The sequence below is a fragment of the Bactrocera tryoni genome, chromosome 1, assembly GCF_016617805.1.
Source record: "Bactrocera tryoni isolate S06 chromosome 1, CSIRO_BtryS06_freeze2, whole genome shotgun sequence".
Lineage (NCBI taxonomy): Eukaryota > Metazoa > Arthropoda > Insecta > Diptera > Tephritidae > Bactrocera > Bactrocera tryoni.
In genome coordinates, this window is record NC_052499.1 from 57,758,554 (window position 1) to 57,779,576 (window position 21,023).

The window sequence follows — 21,023 nt, forward strand, 5'->3', positions numbered from 1 at the left end:
ATTAAAGCTCGTTTGATTACAAGAGTTTCACGAGTTGCACTCTCTGTTTATTTATATATTTTCGCGTCGTTTATACCACGTGCCGCTCTCGGCGCTCTAGAAAAGCTTTTAAAACGCAGCAAATTGTATTTTTTATTGTTGCTTAGTGAGATTGAAATAGTTTATAAGGAGGCTGTACATTGAATGCTTGTATGTTTGTGGGTATATGTAAGTATTTGTGCATATTTCTGCTTTTTAATGAAAAAATATAAAACTTTGTAAATAATTTGTTCAAGGGGTTGTTGCACTATTCGAGCAGCTATTTTATTTCTCTTATTTGTTTTGTATGTATGTTTGTGTTTATTTTAATTTTTATTTTTATTTAAGGTTGGTAATTAATGAATGAACTATAAGAGAACTGAGTAATTGCGCTTTATATTAAGTCATTACATTTTATTTGCTTAGCAATCTGATTAAATTTAAATTTTTTTTTCGTAGAAATTTATAATTACCTTTTTTATTGTATATTTGTGTATGTAATTTGGATAAATTAAAAGTCTGTGATTTTTCGAGGTGTCGGCACAACTTTTTTGAAAGAAGAAAAATTTTTGACTTGGTTGCACCGAAGCTAATACGAGTAGCCTTTAATAGCATTAACAAATAAAAAAAATTTTCCTGCACCAGTACTTGATTTTGATCGGTCTGTTTGTATGACAGCTATACCTTATATATACATTCATATACATAGATATATATTATAAGGTCTTCGATATTGCAAGCCACTTATCGGTTAAGTAACCGGTTAAATACCCAACACCGCTACCAATAATTACTGTTAAAGTTTCTTTGATTTTTAAAGCCCAATTGACAATTCTAAACGAAACACTTTTGTAGAGTTTATTTCGAATCTTTCAATGTTCTGGAATTTGAGTAGCCTTGGTTTACTGGGGGACGTTTTCTTCTGGGTGTTACAAACTCATAAATGGCATATTTAATATACTCGATTCAGGGTATAAAAATGTTTTTTTATGAATTTGACAGTTGTTACTAGACAAAGTTATCAAACTATTGATTTCTTTAAGTACTATATACTAAGTTAAGTATGTTATTGTATTATACTATAGACAAGCCGCGAAGGGCAGTATTCATCGAGAAATTCCATTGAGTGATAATATACGGTGAGCAGAAAATGGTGGGTAAAGAGGCACAGGCATTAAAACTAGTAGTTAGTAATATATAGTGGTGGTCGAATTTTCTGACGAGCCTTTGCCATAGACCCAAAATCTAAGTATAGCCAAAGAGGAATTGGATTATTATTAAATATTAGGGAAAAACACGCTTCGTAAAAATTACAGGAAGCTCCGTTTGCTTTCACCTTGCTGTTTTTTTCTACGATAATTATAAACATTGATCGATAGTTGATACCGATTCTTCTTTCTTTATTGGCGTAGACAACGCTTACGCGGGTTTAGCCGAGTTTACAACAGCCAACCAGTAGTTCTTCCCCTGCACTGTTTGGCGCCAAACTCGATATCGATGACAAAGGTATATAATGCTCGGTAAAATATTTTTTAGACTTCTGGAAAAAAAGCAAGGTGAAGAGAGATTCACGAACAAACATGCAATTGCAATTAATATAATAGTTAATATAATACCTACACAACCTAATAAGTTTCATTCTTAATGAATTTTATTAATTTCTTTGATATAGGTTAAGAGATCGATCCTAACTGGGATCTTACGTCGACAGCTTAGAACACCGCTCCGTTATCATACTGTAAATATCTATATATTAGTTATAAAGTCCCTCATAAATCCATAAAGTGCTTTGAGTCTGCCATAAATCAGTTTCTTATTTTGGTACGTCGAAGAACCGACTGCCGAGCTGTTAACCTCAGTCTTGCAAAAGCTGAACAACGGAGACCTTCTTCTGTTCAACTTTAACAATTTCCGTTCGTGCTTAGCGTGCTTATTGGACAATGACCAAATCCAAACATATTATTAGTATGACAAAATTAAAAAAAAATTCCTAGCAAAGCTCGTGAGATTTTTTTGTTATTACTGCAACTTGTTTTTCAAAAAAAATTTTTACATCAAGCCATCTTGCGAAAACTGATGTAAAACTAAAAGTTAAAGTAATTTACTAACAAGTTTTAAGAGAATAAAGATACCATCCATTCTCCACCTGGTCTTTTCAACGGAGCGGAGGCTTTGCTCTTCCTTTGCTTCTCCAACTGGAAACTGTGTCGAATATTCGAAGAGCAGGTCTTTCCATCCAAATGGATGACATGACCTAGCCAGCTTACAAGCTGTCTCTTAATTCGCTGACCTATGTCTATGGCCTTGTATATCTCGTACAGCTAACCGTTCCATCGACTGCTGTATTCGCCTTTGCCAATGCGCAAAGGACCATAAATCTTCCGCAGAACCTTTCTCTCGAAAACTCGTAACGCCGACTTATCAGATGTTGTCATCGTCCATGCCTCTGCACCATATGGCAGGACGTGTACTATAAGTGACTTTGAGTGGAATGGGCTTTGTTCGTCGAGTTCAACGCAGAATAACTTTTTTCAGCTGGTCCTCTACTTCTTAATTACCCACTTAGTCCCAAGTAGCATCTGTTGGTAAGAGTTAATAATGGTTCCAAGATATTCGAAATTGTCAACAGTGACGTGGGAGCCAAGTCTCTAATGCCACGACTGTTTGTTTGATGATAGGAGATATGTCGTCTTGCCTTCGTTCACTACCAGACCCATTTGCTTCGCTGGAGAAAGCAGACCTAACGGCGCGGGTGTTGAGGTCAATGATATTAATACCATCGTCTGCAGCTCGAATTATTTTCTCCAACAATAGATTGAAGAAGTTGCACTATGGGGAGCTTCCTTGTCTAAAACCTTGTTTGCTTTCATTTGGTGCTTCCAGGTTCGGATCGTTGCTTAACGTCAGCTTGCACAAACGTATTAGCTTTGCAGGGATGCTAAGTTCAGACATAGCGTCATACTTAGAGGTATTTCTATCGGTATTACCTGGCAAAACTATTATCTTAAGAATGAATCTTCATTTTTTGATTTTTGGTTTTGTGTGTCTAATTGGAATGGAGTTATGTATATACATAAGGTACCCATATTTCCTATTTAACTATTCACCAGTAGACAACCGTTCAATTCTTCATACACAAAATCAATTTTCTGCTTCAGTTTCGTTACACTTATGGACTGCCACTTCAAAACCCAACTATTACTTAACACCCGGGGGACAAGTTGCGCATTTATAATTACTCGAACAATTGAGAAAATATATACAACAACCACATAATAAATACGAGTTTATTATAAATAGTACTATATGCATAATTTGTGCAAATTTCAAATGTTACATGGTATATTAATATATGTATGTACATATATTCAGAAAGTTTGTGTGCTTCGGCAACGCTGAGTTACACTTACACAGGTGACCGTATGTATGTAAGTAAACTGCGACAGTTGAAATATTTCATTTGTTCAAATAAACAAAGTGTAAATAATAAATAAAGGTGAGTGCGTACCTGAAATAGATACCGGTTTTGCTGAACTTTTGCTTATTTCGTTGTTGTAACTAATGGTTATCTAACTATTTACTGGTTTAGAATTCAAGGCCTACTCAGCAGCGCCAGCAATTGAGCTTTTTATTCTTTGATATTTGTTTTATTAGCTTTTGTATATTTAATGCTTAAGCCAACAACTCACACGTTTTCGGCTTCTATTTAAGTAAACACAACATACATATGTACTACATACATACATAAAAAAATACAAATTAACGAACATACATATATAAATACAACAATACGAACATACATACATATGTATGTGCCATATGCGCTTTGGAAAACGTGCACAAACAAAATAAATAAATAATTATTGTTTTTGTTGCTAACGTGTTGAGCTGCCACTGTGCTATTAAATATAGGAAGCAGAGGCGGTTAATATTTTTGTTGTTGTGTAGCTTTTGGCACGCTTCAGCGCACACTGACCTACAATTTTGGCTTTTGCACACAAGCACACACACACACACACGTTTTTGGAAACAATGATTGATTTTGGTTAACACAAAATAATAGACAGTGGTATGCACGAATATAAGTATGTGCATGTACATATGTATTATATAAATTTAAGGTAACCACTATTATAAAGAGTTATTCGTTTCGAGTTTTCGGAGTCTCGAATTTCTGAAAAAGCTTTGACTACAAAAAAGATGTGCTTCAGAGAATGCTTAAGGGGGGAAACATTTAGTACCGTAAGAAAAGGTGATTTTTTCACCTTTTATTATGGGAGAATAAAAACCGATCACATCCAAATTTTTGCATATATTTAGTAAGAGGTATTATTGAACTACAAAATAAAAATTATTTTATGTAAAAAAAAATGGCGGAAATATCAACGATCGCGTTGATTGACATTTGTTACGGTCGTCAAGTTCCTGACTAGGCCTCTTATCTGAAGTGAAAAAAGTAAATTTTTTTTTAATCAAGAAGTTTTTATCAAGTTCATAGTAGAGGGGTTTTGAGAATTTCGAAACATTGGAGATGTAGGCCTGGATTTTCTGAAAGCGGGCATTTTTTCCCTTGTTTTTCGACATCAAAATAGCTTAACCACTGTCAAAATATCACGCACTTGAGTATAAAATTGTCTATAAAATACGCTTTAGTTCAAGTAAATCGGTAAAATAATACGCTCGCAATTTTGACGGCCGGATAAAAAAGTTAGTTTCGAGGAAACGCGCCTCAGAGTTTTGGTACCCAGACAGCCGCTGCATGAAGTGCAGTCGTTCTGGAGCCTATTTCTTCGAAAATTATCAAAGTATACCAAAGAAACTTCGGAACCAAAAAAAATGTTTAATTTTTTGAAAATTCTAAAGGTATGACCCTCCTTAATACTTTTAAGTACCATCCGATAATAACTGGATTTTAGAGTTAAAAGCGGAAGAAAGGAAGAAAATTACCGTTCCGGTTAATTAGACCCGGCTGTAGTGGGAACGGTCCATACATTTATCGTAAGCTTCGGATGGGTCAAACTTCATTACTTCAAGCGAATTTTTTGTTTTTCGGTTTCTGCTCATTTATGCAACGCCTTTCGCTACATTGTTTGACAATTTGGACGTCAGATTCATAAACCCTCTTGACCAGTAATGATGCGTTTGATGAAAGTAGGGTCCTCAGTAACGTTGTCAAGCATTTCTTTTGCGACCTCTACTCGACGTCGATTTTGCTATTGATTTAGGTCTTCTCTAATGAGTCTAGCTTTGACACGCTTTATACTCAAAACATTAATCAAAATGTGTTGGGTCGATCCAAAAGAGCTGTTAAGTTTCTCTGCCATCTCTTTTATGTTAACACGACATTTTCAAACACTATTTTTTTTAACTTTTTCGATGTTATCATCACTAATAGAGGTGAATGGACGACTCGCATGTGTCATATTTTTAATGACTTCACGACTTTCACTAAATGCTTCGAGCCACTCTAATACCTGAGTTAGTGACAAAGTAGACTACCCAAAGTTTTAAAAATTTCGAATGATACGTTGCTGTGTTTTTATTTGAAATACACATTCTTTTGTCAAACTGTACACGTATTATAATTCCTCGAGAACTTCAAATTATCTTTAAAAATGACCTTAGAGAAATAATCAACTTGAAAGACTAGATATTGAGAAACTAAGGTAGAGAACAGCGCTGCTGTTTTAACATCACTCAACCAAACAAGTTATCGCTCTATCATGAAAAAGGACGTTTCCTTCTGAGTGTTACAATTTTCGTGGCAGATTTTATATACCTTATCCAAGATATAATAACAATAGGGACTTTAATTGTTTATACTTAGCCCAAATATCTCTTTTCTTTACAATCCAAATGCGTATGATGTTAAGTCAGAAACACAAGCTCTACTGCCTACCTCATACTTTCAAGTATAAACCTTACATCAGTTAATTTTTTCTTAAAAGTGCGATATATTCGAAGCATTAAAGGAGAGACAATGATTGAAAGTATCAGGTAAGGTTAGTTATAGAAACATATAAATGTATGTGTTGTTGTTTCCAAGGAATGGAAATTTATAGACATGTTATTTTATATATTTAAAGTAAATGTTTACGGCTGGCTGACTAGATCAGTCCTTTATGCGTATGTCTGTACTATATGTAAATGCATATTATAGATACTATAATTAAATTCAACGTTCAATGACCTGCTTCCCGTAGCTAGTGCAAAACTTATCTATCCTCAAATACTTGAAAGTGAGTAAATACAGCAGTAGAGCACTCACTTAATATCATATTAAAACTTAAAGTGCAGCAAAATCACTTTAAATGTAATGGGTGTTCCATTACGAGGTTCTCCAATTTTTTAAAGAAAAAATACAGAAACTTCAAATTTAATGGGAAATGTTTATTATCATCCGAAAGAACATTATTTGTCCTTTATTTTTTGAAGATTATCATCTTTAAATGCTGGCCGCGGCTACATCTCGGATGGTCCATCCGTTGAGTCCAATTTTCGTTGACTTGTTTGAGCATTTTGACTGGTAACTGGCGAATGACACGCCTGATGTGTTGCTCCAAGGCCTGAAACGAAACGAGATTGTCCGCATAAACTTTAGACTTTACGTATCCACACACGAAAAAGTCTGTGATATCACACGATCTTTGTGACCTGTCAATCGGCGTTAAATTATCTGCTCATCGAAGTGATCTCTCAATAAATCCATTGATTGATGCGATGCGTGGGAAGTGGCGCCGTATTGTTTAAGCCAAATGTTGCCGAGGTCATGAACTTCAATTTCAGACATCAAATAGTCCGTTATCATGGCGCGATAATGGTCATCATTAACAGTTTCGTTCTCACCGGTATAATTTTTTAAGAAATATGAACCGATGATTCCACCGGCCCACAAACCACACCAAACCATTATTTTTTGTGGATAAAATGGCAGCTCTTGAATCTCTTCAGATTGCTCTTCATCTCAAATTCGGCAATTTTGCTTGTTTACAAATTCATTGAGACAAAAATTGCCCTCATCGCTGAACAAAATTTGGCTCGAAACATCGGATCTTCTTGGAACTTTTCAAGAGCCCATTGGGCGAAGCGATGTCCTTTGGGAAGGGCGAGCGGCTTCAGTTCTGAGAAGAGAAGCTGAAGAAGCTGTACTTTGTACGTTTTCAATTTATGATCTCGACGTAAAATGCGCCAAGCCGTTCCATACGTCAGTCCGAGTTGCTGCGAACGGCGTTTCTCTATATTATGGTTTTCCTATTTAAATGCTACTATATTTAAATCTATTATTTTCTAACTAGCTTTTCCATTTCTTATAGATTTTTACTAAACTCCTCTCCTTAGTCATTGTTTACTGAAGTGACATAAAGCGAGTCTTTACATATGTATTGTCTCAACTAGTTATCAGCAAAAGTAATTAAAATACTAAATTGTAAATGCAATAATCTGATAAGAAAATATGTTAGTGCTACAAAATACATTTTTTTAACATCTAGACAGTATAGATAATGCACAGTTACGTAAAACTTGTCAGTAAATACTAAAGAGCGGTTACCACTTTGTCAAATTCAATGACAATTAATCTTGACTTATATACATTGACTTATGATGCAATAGTATCTCAAATAAAAGTTATGTTATATTCAAGGGGTGGGCGGTTAAAACTTAAATTTCGGAAAATAATGACAAACCCAATAGATAGTTCATTATCTTCTAAGAAGTTAACTTTATGCGAAATACTACACATTTTAGTTTTAAAACAAGATATCCAAAGAAAGATACTTTGCAACATTTTCTCAAATTGAATTCTTCATAAAACGCTTCGCTTTTAATTAGTTACAGTTGTTTTGGTTTGCACAATTTTTCTTTTACATAATGTGGTTATTTTTAATTATTTACAAGCTTCAGTTGACCAATAAATTTCTTAATAATTTTTCTTTAGGCTTTTGAATGCAGCAATAAAAATGTTCTATTTAAGTCTCGAGTATGAATCTGCTTAATACCCATGTACCCTCATATAATTCCAGTGCATAATAATAGTTCTTACAATCTGTAGCATGCAACAACTACCAACGAATTCAATTAGCATCAATTTATTTAATTCTTCGCTAGATTGAAATTTCGCGATTCTCTTTAATAACTGTGCATCGTACGTAAGAGCATTAGGGTTGGTTTATATTATGAAAGAAAGTACAATATGTACGAGGCATAGTCGCTTAGTTTTTACGGGTTTGGGTTTCTTTCACTGTTTATACGTAATTATTACTCTTAAGCTGGCAATCTGAATTTGTTAGTTAGTTTGTTTCAAAAGAGGGAGTTTACGATCAGCTGGTTCTGTGGCAAAAATTAAAGAAAGGTTTAATATTTCACAACCCAAAAACCATATAAAGGGTAAACATTTTTAAACGGGTGGACTTAAAGTGTTCCCTGTTTGCTTTGAGATGTTTTATATGTCGGTGACATTGGATTTTAGAGGTGAGGAAAACATCCCTTTGAAGTAAATTCAGCTTCTTCGTCTACTGGAAAATATGCATATATTATCGTATATCCTATATAATCGTATATAATATATAATCATAAGCTATAATATAAAAATGTGGATATTCATAGAGGAATAGCTAACAAAGTCAATACCTTGGTAAATTACCGTGCGATCCTTACACTGAAATAATTTTTATTCTTTCAATATTTTTTTATATTTTTAAACCCTGAACAGAGTATACTAAGTTTTCTCCAGAATAAGTAGCTAATTTGTCGAAACCGCCGATATGTAACCACTATATATATCTGTCATACAAACTGAACGATCGAAATCAAATTCTTGTATGGAAATCTTCCTCTTTTGATGAGATTTTTTTACGAAATTCAGTGTGGACCATTCACCAGTTTTCAACCGATTTTTTTATCTCTCTCAATTTCATTAACATCACCCACATATTGGCTGATGTACTACTGTGATCAAATTGAAAGGTGAATTTTTAATTTATACTTCGCCTACTCTTCGATTCAATAAATTTTTTCTGTAAGTTGGTAGTACTGTTAGTGACATGCATGATAAATTTCATGTCAAAATATTCATGAGTATTTGAGATACACGTCGTTTTGTGAGGTTCTGAAAGTGAATTCTTTGATTTTTACTATGCCTGAATTTATTGAAGAAAGAAGTGTGATAATGCACCATCCCATACCGCATTGGTTATTCGTGATCATTTCGCCACATTTTCAACTAATATCGTGCCACAACTACCTTCGCCTGATTTACCTTCGTGTAACTTTTGGCCATTCAGCAAATTCACATGACCACTCCGAGGACACCATTTGGACTCAATTGAGTATATAAAAGCTGAGTAGAGGAATTCTTTGATGGCCATCACGACGGAAGGTTTTTCCAAGTGCTGTTAGGACTGGAAAATTCGTTGGCATAAGTGTATTGCAGCAGGTGGGGATTACTTTGAAGGATATGAAATGGACAAAATTCACCTTTCAATTTGATCACGGTGTAAAGTCACCCGGAAGGGAGGTATTGACCCGATTGAACCCATTTGTGTCATACGGACATACTATTAAAAGGAAAGAATTGCCACAGAATTTCAATTATATGTCTCACATATTAACCTATATTTTCGGCAAAAAGAAAACTATAAGCACTGGGTTCATATATTCAGTACCTAAGGGCTGATAATATTAAATTGCTACTGCGATCCTCTGTCTTAAAATAGAGTTTACATATATCTTAATTTAGTGCTTAGTTATAGTGCTTTATACGTTTTCGGTAAAAGGCGTTTCGTGGCAGTTCGATTATTTCCATTGTCTCGTCATCCTGATGATTTATACATATATACAAGGTGCGTTCCAAAGTAAACAGGACTTTAAAAAAAAAAAAGAACAAATGGTTTTTTCGGCAAAATCAATTTATTTTCTTCAGTCTCCTGCTGCTTCAATACAGCTTTTTGCACGGTCCAAAAGCATGTCGAACGTGTTTTAGCTTGTTGGCTAGTATGGCCGCCAGTATGCCGGTGCAAGCTTTTTGAATGTCCTCTACGTCAGCATAACGCTTTCCTTTCATGGGAATATGCATTTTTCCGAAAAGGAAGAAGCCGCACGGTGCCATATCAGGTAAATACGGGAAGTGGTTAATGGCTAAAATGTGATTTTTGATCAAATAAGCGTCCTTCGAATGTTGGATTCTAAGCAATTTTTGGTCGTCAGTCAATTTGTGCGGAACAAACCGTGCACACACCTTTCGTAGGCCCAAATGTTCGATCAAAATGCGATAAATCGATGTTTTGGAGATATTCAATTCCCTTTTCTTGAATTTCAATAATGATTTCGGCTGATTTTTGATGATGATGCGGATTATGATTGAAACACATGTTGATCGTCATTTATGTCCTCACGATCACTTTTAAAACGTTGAAACCACTCGTGCACTCTGCAACGGGATAGGCAATCATCGCCATAAACTTGTTTCATCAATTGAAACATTTCGGTGAAAGTTTTACCAATTTTAAAACAAAATTTAATGTTGGCTCATTGTTCGAAGCTCATTTTCGCACCGATAACACAAACATACTGACACTTAAAATGCAATAACTTCACTTCCAATCAATGAAATGTTATGAAACTGGACAATCGATAAAGATATCAGATTCTAACGCACCAGTCGACATATAGATGGCGCCACCAGGGGGCCTGTTTACTTTGGAACGCAGCCTGTATGCAGATTATCCTAGTTTACCCAGTATATTTTTTGTTTTCTGTTACTATACACATACATTTGGTATATAGATAAGTATATGTATTCATATTACATATGTATATATATATATATATATATATGTATATTTTAAATTTCAGGTAACAAATTCTCTGCATGTAAACTGATACAAAGTAATACCATAAGCTGTCTGCCGCGATTGCTTGAAATTAGCATGCAGAAAAACCATTCTATAGTATATATATGTATGTATGTACATATCATATATATTAATTCATATTGTATGCATTGTATGTACCTAGCATCAATCGAATTGATTTGGCTTGTCAGTTGTTTGAATATCAAATCACGTGTAGACGCCAATCGCCACACATGCGTGCGATATATAAATTTATTGACTGAAATATATGTATATGCACATATGTACATATCTACATACCATACAAACATGTAATATGAATATAGAAAAATGGGTAAAATATATTGGTGTATAACCGGTTCAAGTGGCTGTTATTAGAACCAAATGCACGCAAATATTTCAAATTATTAGATTTCAAGGCAATAATTAGATATACATATATAGATTTGTATGTAAATTAAATATATATGCCTATTATAGATGTGTAGATGGTACGTCAATAATGGAATAAGAGGGATACTGTTATATTCGTACTAAATATTTAAAAAACTTCTTTTGCGTTATACAAAAGTCTGGGGAAAATTTAAACGTAATTCGGGTTCCAACAACACAATTAGATCTAATCGGTAGAAAGGACCTCAATAAATCATTGCACGCGATTATTTTAAGTGTTGATCATTTTCTACTTAAAGATATGACTGTTCAAAGCGAGAACAGGAAAGCCTATTTAATTACAGCTCCATGCTGTTGCCTTACACAAGCAACGCACCTGTCATATACATATAAATTTGACTGTTAGAACTATACCAAATATAATTAAAAACAAGTGCTTTTATACTAAGTTATCCGTTAGCACATACTACACAAAACAGTAAATAAATAGTTTAATTGCCTACTTGTCAGAAACATGTGCCAAAACTAGTTTGGAAAATTTTTTGTTGAAAATCTTATCATAGAGATGTACACGCAAATGTAATAAATCACCATCAAATAGATTTATAACTAATACCATACAATAAGCTGAATCTGTTTATTTCTGTTTAATATTTATTACAGTTATATTTAACACTTGTTTTCCTGCTTGTATTGAGAACAATTGTTCTTGAAACGACGCAAGATCATATGGTCATTTGTATTGTGGAAAGTTGTTGTTTTCAAATCAAATTTAATTCTTAAGCTTAATCATAACTTTCAATAAACTGATAATGGCGATAATCGTGTTATCGAACATAAATAAACTCTGATTTCACCGGCTGTATATCAATCGGTCTGATTCCATATCAGGCTGGATCTGCGAATTTCTTTGATTTAAACTTTTATATGTGGATTACAGCGTTGACGGTCCGTCGAACACTAAAAACTGATTCAGTCGATGAATTTAGTGGTCAAAGTATAAAATTTCTAAGTAGCAACAGCAAATACAGACAAAAAACATGCAATCAGTTGACTGAGTTGTTGAGGCGTATAGTAAGCGACACACAAGGTAGGTTAGGTTAGGTTTTACTGCCCGCCTGTGAAGCTATTGAAGCATATACCTAATGGTTCTTAGTCGCCAAGGCTTATGCGAACTTAACTTCATCTAGCCCCTTGATCTACGAACGAATCTCCTAGATATCTAAGCCGAGTTTTAGATATAGCCGGACATAAGCATAGGAGATATTCCAGTGTAGTTTCTCAAGAATACTGTTTCTTCTAAGCTTTTCTCCTCTCATATTCTTTCTGCTAGGTTACCAATAATAGTAAGAGATTTTACAGAGCTAATTCTGTGTTCCTCACGTAGAAATCGTAAATTTAGTTAGATTAAATTCACGAATAAAAACACTAATTTACAGTCATTTCTCGACTGCGATGTTAGAGGCTGTTTCTTGTTAATTTTGGGTTGCTAAAACCTCATCCTCTGCTTCCACCGGCGGGTACTGAATCGAAAACCTTCAAAGCTGGAAGATTCTTTTCCATCCGGACAACATTACCTAGCCAGCACAGCTGCTGTCTCTTGATTCGCTGAACTATGTAAATGTCTTCCTATATCACTTCGCTTCATCGATAGCGGTACTCGCCATTGTCAATGCGCAAAGGACCATAAATTTTCCGCAACACTTTCTTCTGGAAAACTCCTATGGTCTACTAATCGGTTAATGTCTTTTCCATATCTCCGCAAAAAATAGCAGGACGAGAATGATGAAAGACTTTTAGAGTTTGGTCTTTGTTCGTCGAGAGAGGACTTTACTTTTCAATTGCCTACTCAGTCCGAAGTAGCATCTGTTCGCAAGAGTGATTCTGTGTTGGATTTCAAGGCTGTTGGTTCCAAGGTATACGAAATTATCTACGACTCCAAAGTTATGACTGTCAACAGTGACGTGCAAGGCAAGTCGCGAATGCGACGACTGTTTGTTTAAGGACAGGAGATATTTCAACTTGTTCTCGTTCACAACCAGACACATACTTGTATGTTTCGCTTCCTTATTCAGTCTAGAGAAAGCAGAACTAATGGCGCGGTTGTTGAGGCCTATGATACCAATATGCCAGCAGCTTTATAGTACACTCTAACAGAAAATTATCTGAAACCTCGTTTGGTATCGAACGGATCGGAGCTTTTGGTGTAGCTCAAGTTCAGTTGACACAGCCGTGTTAGTTTTGGGGGATTACTAAGTTCAGATATAGCGGCATAGAGACTTATCCCACGGTCCCACGGGTCTCCGTTTTTGTGGATTGGGCGAATCACACTTAGGTTTTAATCATAGGACATGGTTTCATCTGACTATATCTTGCAAAGAAACTGATGCATACACCTTGTCAGTTCTTCGCCGCCGTATTTGATTAGGGGGCAAATATACACACATTTTTCAGAGAGTTAACAACAATTTTAGCTTCTTCAAACCGAGAAGTTTGCTGAATACCATCTTGCGTATGTTTTTTAAGGTTTGAGTATATTTTCAGAGCCATCTTTGCCAGTATTATATAGGATAAATTATCAATCATAAACAGAAATTGAAAAAAGTTTTTCGAATTTAAATTTTTCATTTATATGGACTTACGATGGTCATACGTCCTTTGTTATGACATTCTTGTCTCTTGCGTTGCTTTAATAATTGCTGTCCCTTTCGAATTTAGTACTTGCTTACTTGGTACACAAAACTTGATATTAAACTAAAAGTTGCAAATGTGTAATATTGAAATGAAAAACAGGTGTATCCCATCGATTATTCAACTGTATGTGATAAATGCACATCGATGCACGTACATGTATGTAAATATTTGATGAATTGTGCAATGAATTCGTCCGGTGAAATTAGAAACGACACAATATTAGCAAACTATTCTTTACATCCATAATATTCGCAACTCGCATTTCACATTGGTATTGCAAATCAATAATAACGAGGCGCAGCCCATCGGGATTTTAAGTTCACACATATTGACTTTAGTAGAAACACATGAACATACAGCTATATTGTATAGAAAAGTGGGTTGAGCTCACTCGAGCGGGCGTAACAGCCGTCAGTTTAGCGTCACACTTAATCCAAAGCAAAACACACAGTTTTCCCACAAATATATGCAATCGCTTTGTAGTATATACATACGCATATATCTGTGCTGGCCATTGCACTTATACGCGTTTCTACTTATGATGTAATGCATTTCTAAGCCCATTGTGTTATACAGCCGTCAACTTGAACTTGGGCTAATGGCTGCCTTCGCATAACAGTGACCCACGGCAAAGGCGCAATGCTGCTAATTTGACGCTGTTTGGTTTAAGACTAATGCTTGTTTTACTAATTGGCTTTAGATCGTTTGTAAAACATTGCAGACAATAGCAGAATCCAATATAATATTCTTATTGTTCATGAAAAATCGATAATTTTCTCACGCACACTTTGATTTCAATAAGTGTAATGAGCCGAGATTTATACTACAAGTATATACTCTACATACATACATACATATTTTAAAGCGATTCTTTTATATGCTGGCAAAAATACTTAACAGTTTTGCCCATCTAACGGTTGTTTGTAACACCTTATAATAAACAAAATACTGGCGAACCTTTTTACACGGTTTATCGGGACCAAATACATATATACCGTGTAAACGAAAATTTAAAAAATGCATTTGGCGATTTCTTTTCGCTATTTAGCGAACTCAAGCGATCGCTCCGGGGAAACCGTTTTGAGTTAATTGTTGAAGGCATTAAATGTGTAGCGCTGCGCGCATTGAAGATTATTCCGAAAATTGGCTTTAACAACCGTTTCGAGGATTGGAAAAAACGTTGGCACAAGTGTATTGTGGCCAAGGAGGATTACTTTAAGGGGGAGGACATATATTTTGCAAAATAAATTACGAATTTTAAAATTATGAATAAAGTCTTACTACTTTTTGCTCATTGCTCATATTCTATTCACGTAAGTAATTCAATTCAATTAATTCTTTGGGTTAATATCTTAATATCTCATTGAAACCTTACTGAGCGTTTTTCATTTGGATTATGAATTAGAAAGTGATTTCAGTTGCTGCCTTTAAACCTTGACAAATTGGACTAACGGTGAGAAAATCAGTTCCATTGCATGCATTTACTACTGTTTTGTTTTACTCGTCATTATCGTTTCCAATTAAAACGAGAAAAAAATTGTCATCGCCCAAAACAGAATCTGCAAAGAATTCGTTGATATCTTTAGTGTTGAAGTCTTCAAAACCTTCTGAAAAATATCCGCGTATGCAGACAAGTTCTATTGACTCGTCATCTTGACTTTTTATTTTTTTAATAAAACGCTTTGAGAATCTAGTATCTACCGGTATACTCTTCTGCGATGATCTTCAAGCAATATACAAATGAGCGTTCTGTGTTTATCATCACATAGTCTCTGATGTTAAATGCCTTAGAGAAGTTTCTGACACATATAGGACTTTAATTTTTTCGAATTCTGCGCACAGTTGCTTCATTGCATTATCTTTTTTTACAATACATACATTTTCACTCTCTTTAAATTTTCTAAAAATCTAATTTTCTTACATCAACTTATTTTTTCACGTTTAGGCGGCATAGTGAATTGTTTTGTTTTGACATATATTTTTTTAGTTTCTGCCACAATATTAAAACATTTTGTATTTTCTAAAAATTTGGCAAAAACCGTGCAAAAAGGGTTAAACTTTGTAAAATATTGTCAAAAAATACCGTCTAAAAAGAAACCCGTGTAATATGAGGATCACCTGTGTATATTAAAATTATCAGCTTGCCGCGACAAATCGATTTCGGGATTCCTTTATCAGAGCAAAAGCTAATTTTAGAAAAAGGTGTATCTCGATGACCTCGATGATCCAATATGCTGTATCTATGGGTTAGTATAGCGAATGGGTTGATTCAGAGCTCTGAAACACGCACAAAACATCCATTTGTTCTGGAAATTTATTAAAAATTTTTGATCGACTCTTGCTAAAATTTTTAAAGCCATTTGAATCAAACATTCGGAGAAAATTGCTCTTTATGACTTGGTTAAATCAACGTAGAGAATATCTTCCCCAACTTGGTCAGATTATTTCAGTACCTACGAATTTTATATATCAGCCAGTAAGCTAATTCAATTGAGTCCATTAACATCATTAAATAGGGATGCATAACCAGGATGACAGGTGATGAAAATTTGGTTAAACTTTTGTAAGGTTTGGTCCCAAAAATCTAAGCCATATACGGTACCTAGTATGCCGATGCAGGCATTTACCGGATAAGTGAGTAGGTTATTCTATATAATCCAAGAATAAAATGTATTGAATCGGTCCACAATTTGTCCAACTCATCTATTACCATAACTATGTATAAAGATTCACAAAGCATTAATTGACTTTATCTTTATCATATCAATTAGAATACGAGATACCTTCATAATTTTCCTCTACATGCTAAAATCTGTGAGTTTTAGTGACTTTATATGGTAGTATGTACATAAATATTTTGGATAGGCATTTTTTAAAAACAAAAATAACATAAGTATTAGAATGAAAACCATCGGAAACGAAAGAAAAAAGGAAGAATAATTTATTTTGTATTATAAGTTAACGAAGATCCATTTAAAATCTTAAACTAAGCATCTCTTTTTCAGCTTTATTTGTATTCGGGAGGTAAGATAGGATGTTATAAGTAGTATGTACATACATAATTAACTTAATTGAATTGATAATTAACTTTCAAGCAAATTAGTTGAGGTAGTCCGGCATTGAAGACTTATAAACTTACTGGAATTCAATTAATGCTATTATGGAATTAGTTTAGTGTGAAACCGATATATGATCATATTCGCCAAGCTTTCAAGTGGCAATGCGTTTTTAATAGAACAAGTTCAAGTGAATTTAATATACACTTTACTAAAACACTTTGTGTACTGAGTTCATTGCATTCACTGTGAAGATAACCAACCATTAGTATTAAAGAAATTCCCACCACATTACATATACATATACATATGAATGTGAATAACAAGTACCCATACTACGAGTATTTGTATATACTAATCCAGAGTATTTGTATACGAACTGTACTGATTAGTTTGGGAGGGGAAAGTAAGTAGTTTCATTCATTGCTATAGACTAATTCAAATTTATTTATTTGTGAATTTTATGTAAATGCAATAGAGCTAGCAGTAGTGGTACCCATGTAGAGTGTGTATATTTAAGTCATATAGCCAATTAACAAAATACGCTGAAACATTAACGGTAAAAGTATTTGTAGAGCTTTTGGGAGGGAAGAGATTTTTTGTTATGTTATTACAAGTGCAATTAAAATTAATAAGAAAATGTAATTAAATATATGTTTGATACGCTTGAATACGCATTAAGTGCTTTGTCAATATTGTTATAAATAAATTGAATTTTATTATTTAATATGCAATTTTTATCTTATAATACTTAGCGCTAAGTCTATGAATTCATTTTATGACATAATTTTCACTTATGTACGCATATATGCGTGATTTATATACATATACATTACATTTAGGTATATGTAATCGGAGTGGTTTTGATTGCTTATCATTTGATTAGAAACAAATATCCTATAATTTGTAATGAGAGGTACGTAATATTAAATAGAAAAATTATGCATAGGAATTCTTATAATTATATTCAATATTAGGCGGTTTGTGAACAGTTTGCGGTAACTTTTGGCTGTAACATTTTTGCTCACTTCATTCAATTAAGATATTCTGCATTTTATCCGAATGACCTACTTTAGAAGCAAGCTTACCAACCAAAGTGGAGTGTATGCATGATAAATATTAGTAATAGGGAAAACTTAAAACTAATATCACTCAATTTTAGTACCTAAACATATTATGCAAAAGTTAACATTCTAGTTAAAGAATTGGGGAAGAAGATAGTGACCTCAATAGCCAATAGGAAAGGTAACAAGTCAAGATATTTTATATTGAATAAATGGGTGTAAAGGAATGGACTAAGCGATATCAGCCACCTTATGCGTCAAATCACACTATCTTTGGGAAAACATTTCTTCAAATATTAATCGATATAATAAAAAGTCAGTCCGAAAGAAAACGGAAATAGTCCCTCAGTTTTTGAGATATTAATGTGAAAATTTGCACACGTCCTTTTCTCGTCAATAAGTTGCGCAATTGTCGGATTTTCAACCACTATAGCATATAGCTGCCACACAAAACGCACGATTGGAACCAAATGGTTGTATGGAAAACTTTTTCATTTGACAAGATATTTTCATGAAATGAAAAAAATGGCATGTATTATTGCCTAAAAGCAATCCTCGAAGAAAATTTTCAGATCGGTTAACTATAGAGAACTGTATGGTAGCTGTAGTACTAACTCAGCGATTGAAATCAAGTTCTTGTAAGGAATCTTTTGTATGTTGATAGATATTATAGCTTCCTTGCAACCGAAGTTAACGTTTTTTTGTTTTAAGTTACATTTCTTTACTTGCTTGTTTGGCGCTTGAGTTTTTCAAAACAATTAAAAGTGACATTTAAGATAAAGACAAGCAGCAAGAGTATATAAATTTCATAGTTTACATACTTAGATACATACAAAAAGCAGGGAAACCTAAATATTCATACCAATGCAGTTCTTTATTTTGCAATTTCCTTATTAAATATGTTCTGTCTTTATTTCTTCTTTGTTCAGCGTAATATGTTTATGTTTTAAATCTGTATATTTTAAAAGACTTGGACAATGCAATAAGGAAGCATTAAGAGACAATCAAATGGCTGTCTGAGACAATTAAAAATTATATACAAATATTATACATACATGGTTTTATAAATTAATCATTTACATAGTGCACAGTTACGTAATATATATGTACGTTAGAGTGAGTCAAAAAATACCATTTTTTTTCGTTTTGTGCTCTGAATAATAGGTTCTTAGACCACTCTAAGAAAGTTTCTCCAAGTATGAGCTCTCAACTGTAACAGGAAGGTCGTCACGCTAACTTTGCTGAAATTTTGGCTGCGTGATTTGGATTTGGGATCTCCTACCAAAACGTGATTATTCTAAATTTTGTAAAAACATCTCACCTACCTTTGAAATATTGTTGAAATTCATGCCGCAAAACTGCGACTTTTCCATAAATGACAGAATATATTAAACACTTTCCCATACAAGAACAAGAGCTGCCTTTCTATGCCTGCGCAGAGCACTCACGCACACTAGAAGGGCCCCTTTCAACATAATTTGTGAAAGAGCAATATCTGAATTAACATTTTCACTATAAACACTCACGTTATCAACATTTAGCATAAAACACTTTATTTTCATCAATATTTTATGCTAAAACCACAATTTTTATAATTTATTACCATTGCGTCGGAAATTTGTATGTGACTATTTGACAATTGAAATGGCGGCGGATACTGGACACGGTATAGTGTTGCCAATACGTTTGTATGCCAATACGTATATACAGATTCCGATAGATGGCACCATATCCAGTATAAGTGTCAAAAGGTAACCAAAATATTAAAATTGTTGGTACATTTAAGAAATTATAATAAGCTGCTGCTTACTCTAGAAGAATATAAAAATATCAAAAATACTAATTTCATATTATTTACTTTTAAGTTTTTGAAAGTTTAGTAATTTTCTAAAAACGAACGATGCTAAATACAGAAAGGTCTATACACTTCCGTTTTTAATTTGTACGCCACTACTGTAACTATTTGTAACGTATTGGTAACTCTATTTTTATAGTTGCTTTGTCCAATTTCCGCGGCTATTTCGAACGCTGTGCAATTGCTTAGCTTTTTTGTGTGACAAGTCAGTGGTAAATGTGAATCTTGCTCCGAAAACTTAAAAGTGAAGTGTTAAGTATGAAAAATTAGGCGATTTTCGTGGAACATCTTTGAACGTAATAAGGCATATTTTCAGCTATATTCTAAGTTTTCTTTTATAAAAATGTTGAAAAATAACGGAGTTATGTGTTGTCTTCGAAGGTGCCAAAAAAAAGTGGCCCAACTGCTGACATGATTCCGGCGGAATGAGTAGCTGAAACAAAAAAATTCAAAAAGTTTATTGAACTTGAAGATATTTCCTGATCTACAATAATAATTAATTAATTCATAACTTTTGTTTAGTTATGACATCAGTAATTTTGGAAAATATCGTTTCGAGAAAAACGCGTTTAAAGTTTCGCTCATATATGATTATGCCTGCGAGCGGTCGCTCTTTAGAACGCTGCCATCCAAAAACTATTCAAGATATGACCTTGCCGATTTTACAGGATATTTTTGGAAATATAAACTATCGAAAAAGCAAATAAAAACAATTTTTTTTAAGTGTCACACTGGTATAGCCCGTTAAATATAGATAGATGGGTTTTATATAAAAAATAAATATACAATTTTTAACTTAGAGGCATTTCATAAATAATATGTTCAAATGATAATTCAATAATGAACATCCGAAAACTTCGCACGAGTAGTATATACCCTCAAACACAAAAATTGCTCTTAAGTGGCTTTTTTAGGTCAGTTGTTACCAACCAGCGCATGCGCAAAATATATGGGGATTACAATTGATTTGAGGCGTACTTGGAAAGATCACATAAAAATAATAATAACTCAGCTAAGATTAAAGTTTTTTTTTTTTGTTTCAAAATTATTTTATTTATTGGATCTGCTTTTTCTTAAAGCCTAACAATAAGTT

The 21,023-nt window shown here is 33.8% G+C and overlaps 1 protein-coding gene across 3 annotated transcripts in view; it reads left to right on the forward strand.

Annotated features, from left to right (window-relative positions):
• LOC120775743 overlaps positions 1 to 21,023 on the forward strand; it is a 32,421-nt gene that overhangs the window by 4,344 nt on the left and 7,054 nt on the right. The window lies entirely within an intron of this gene.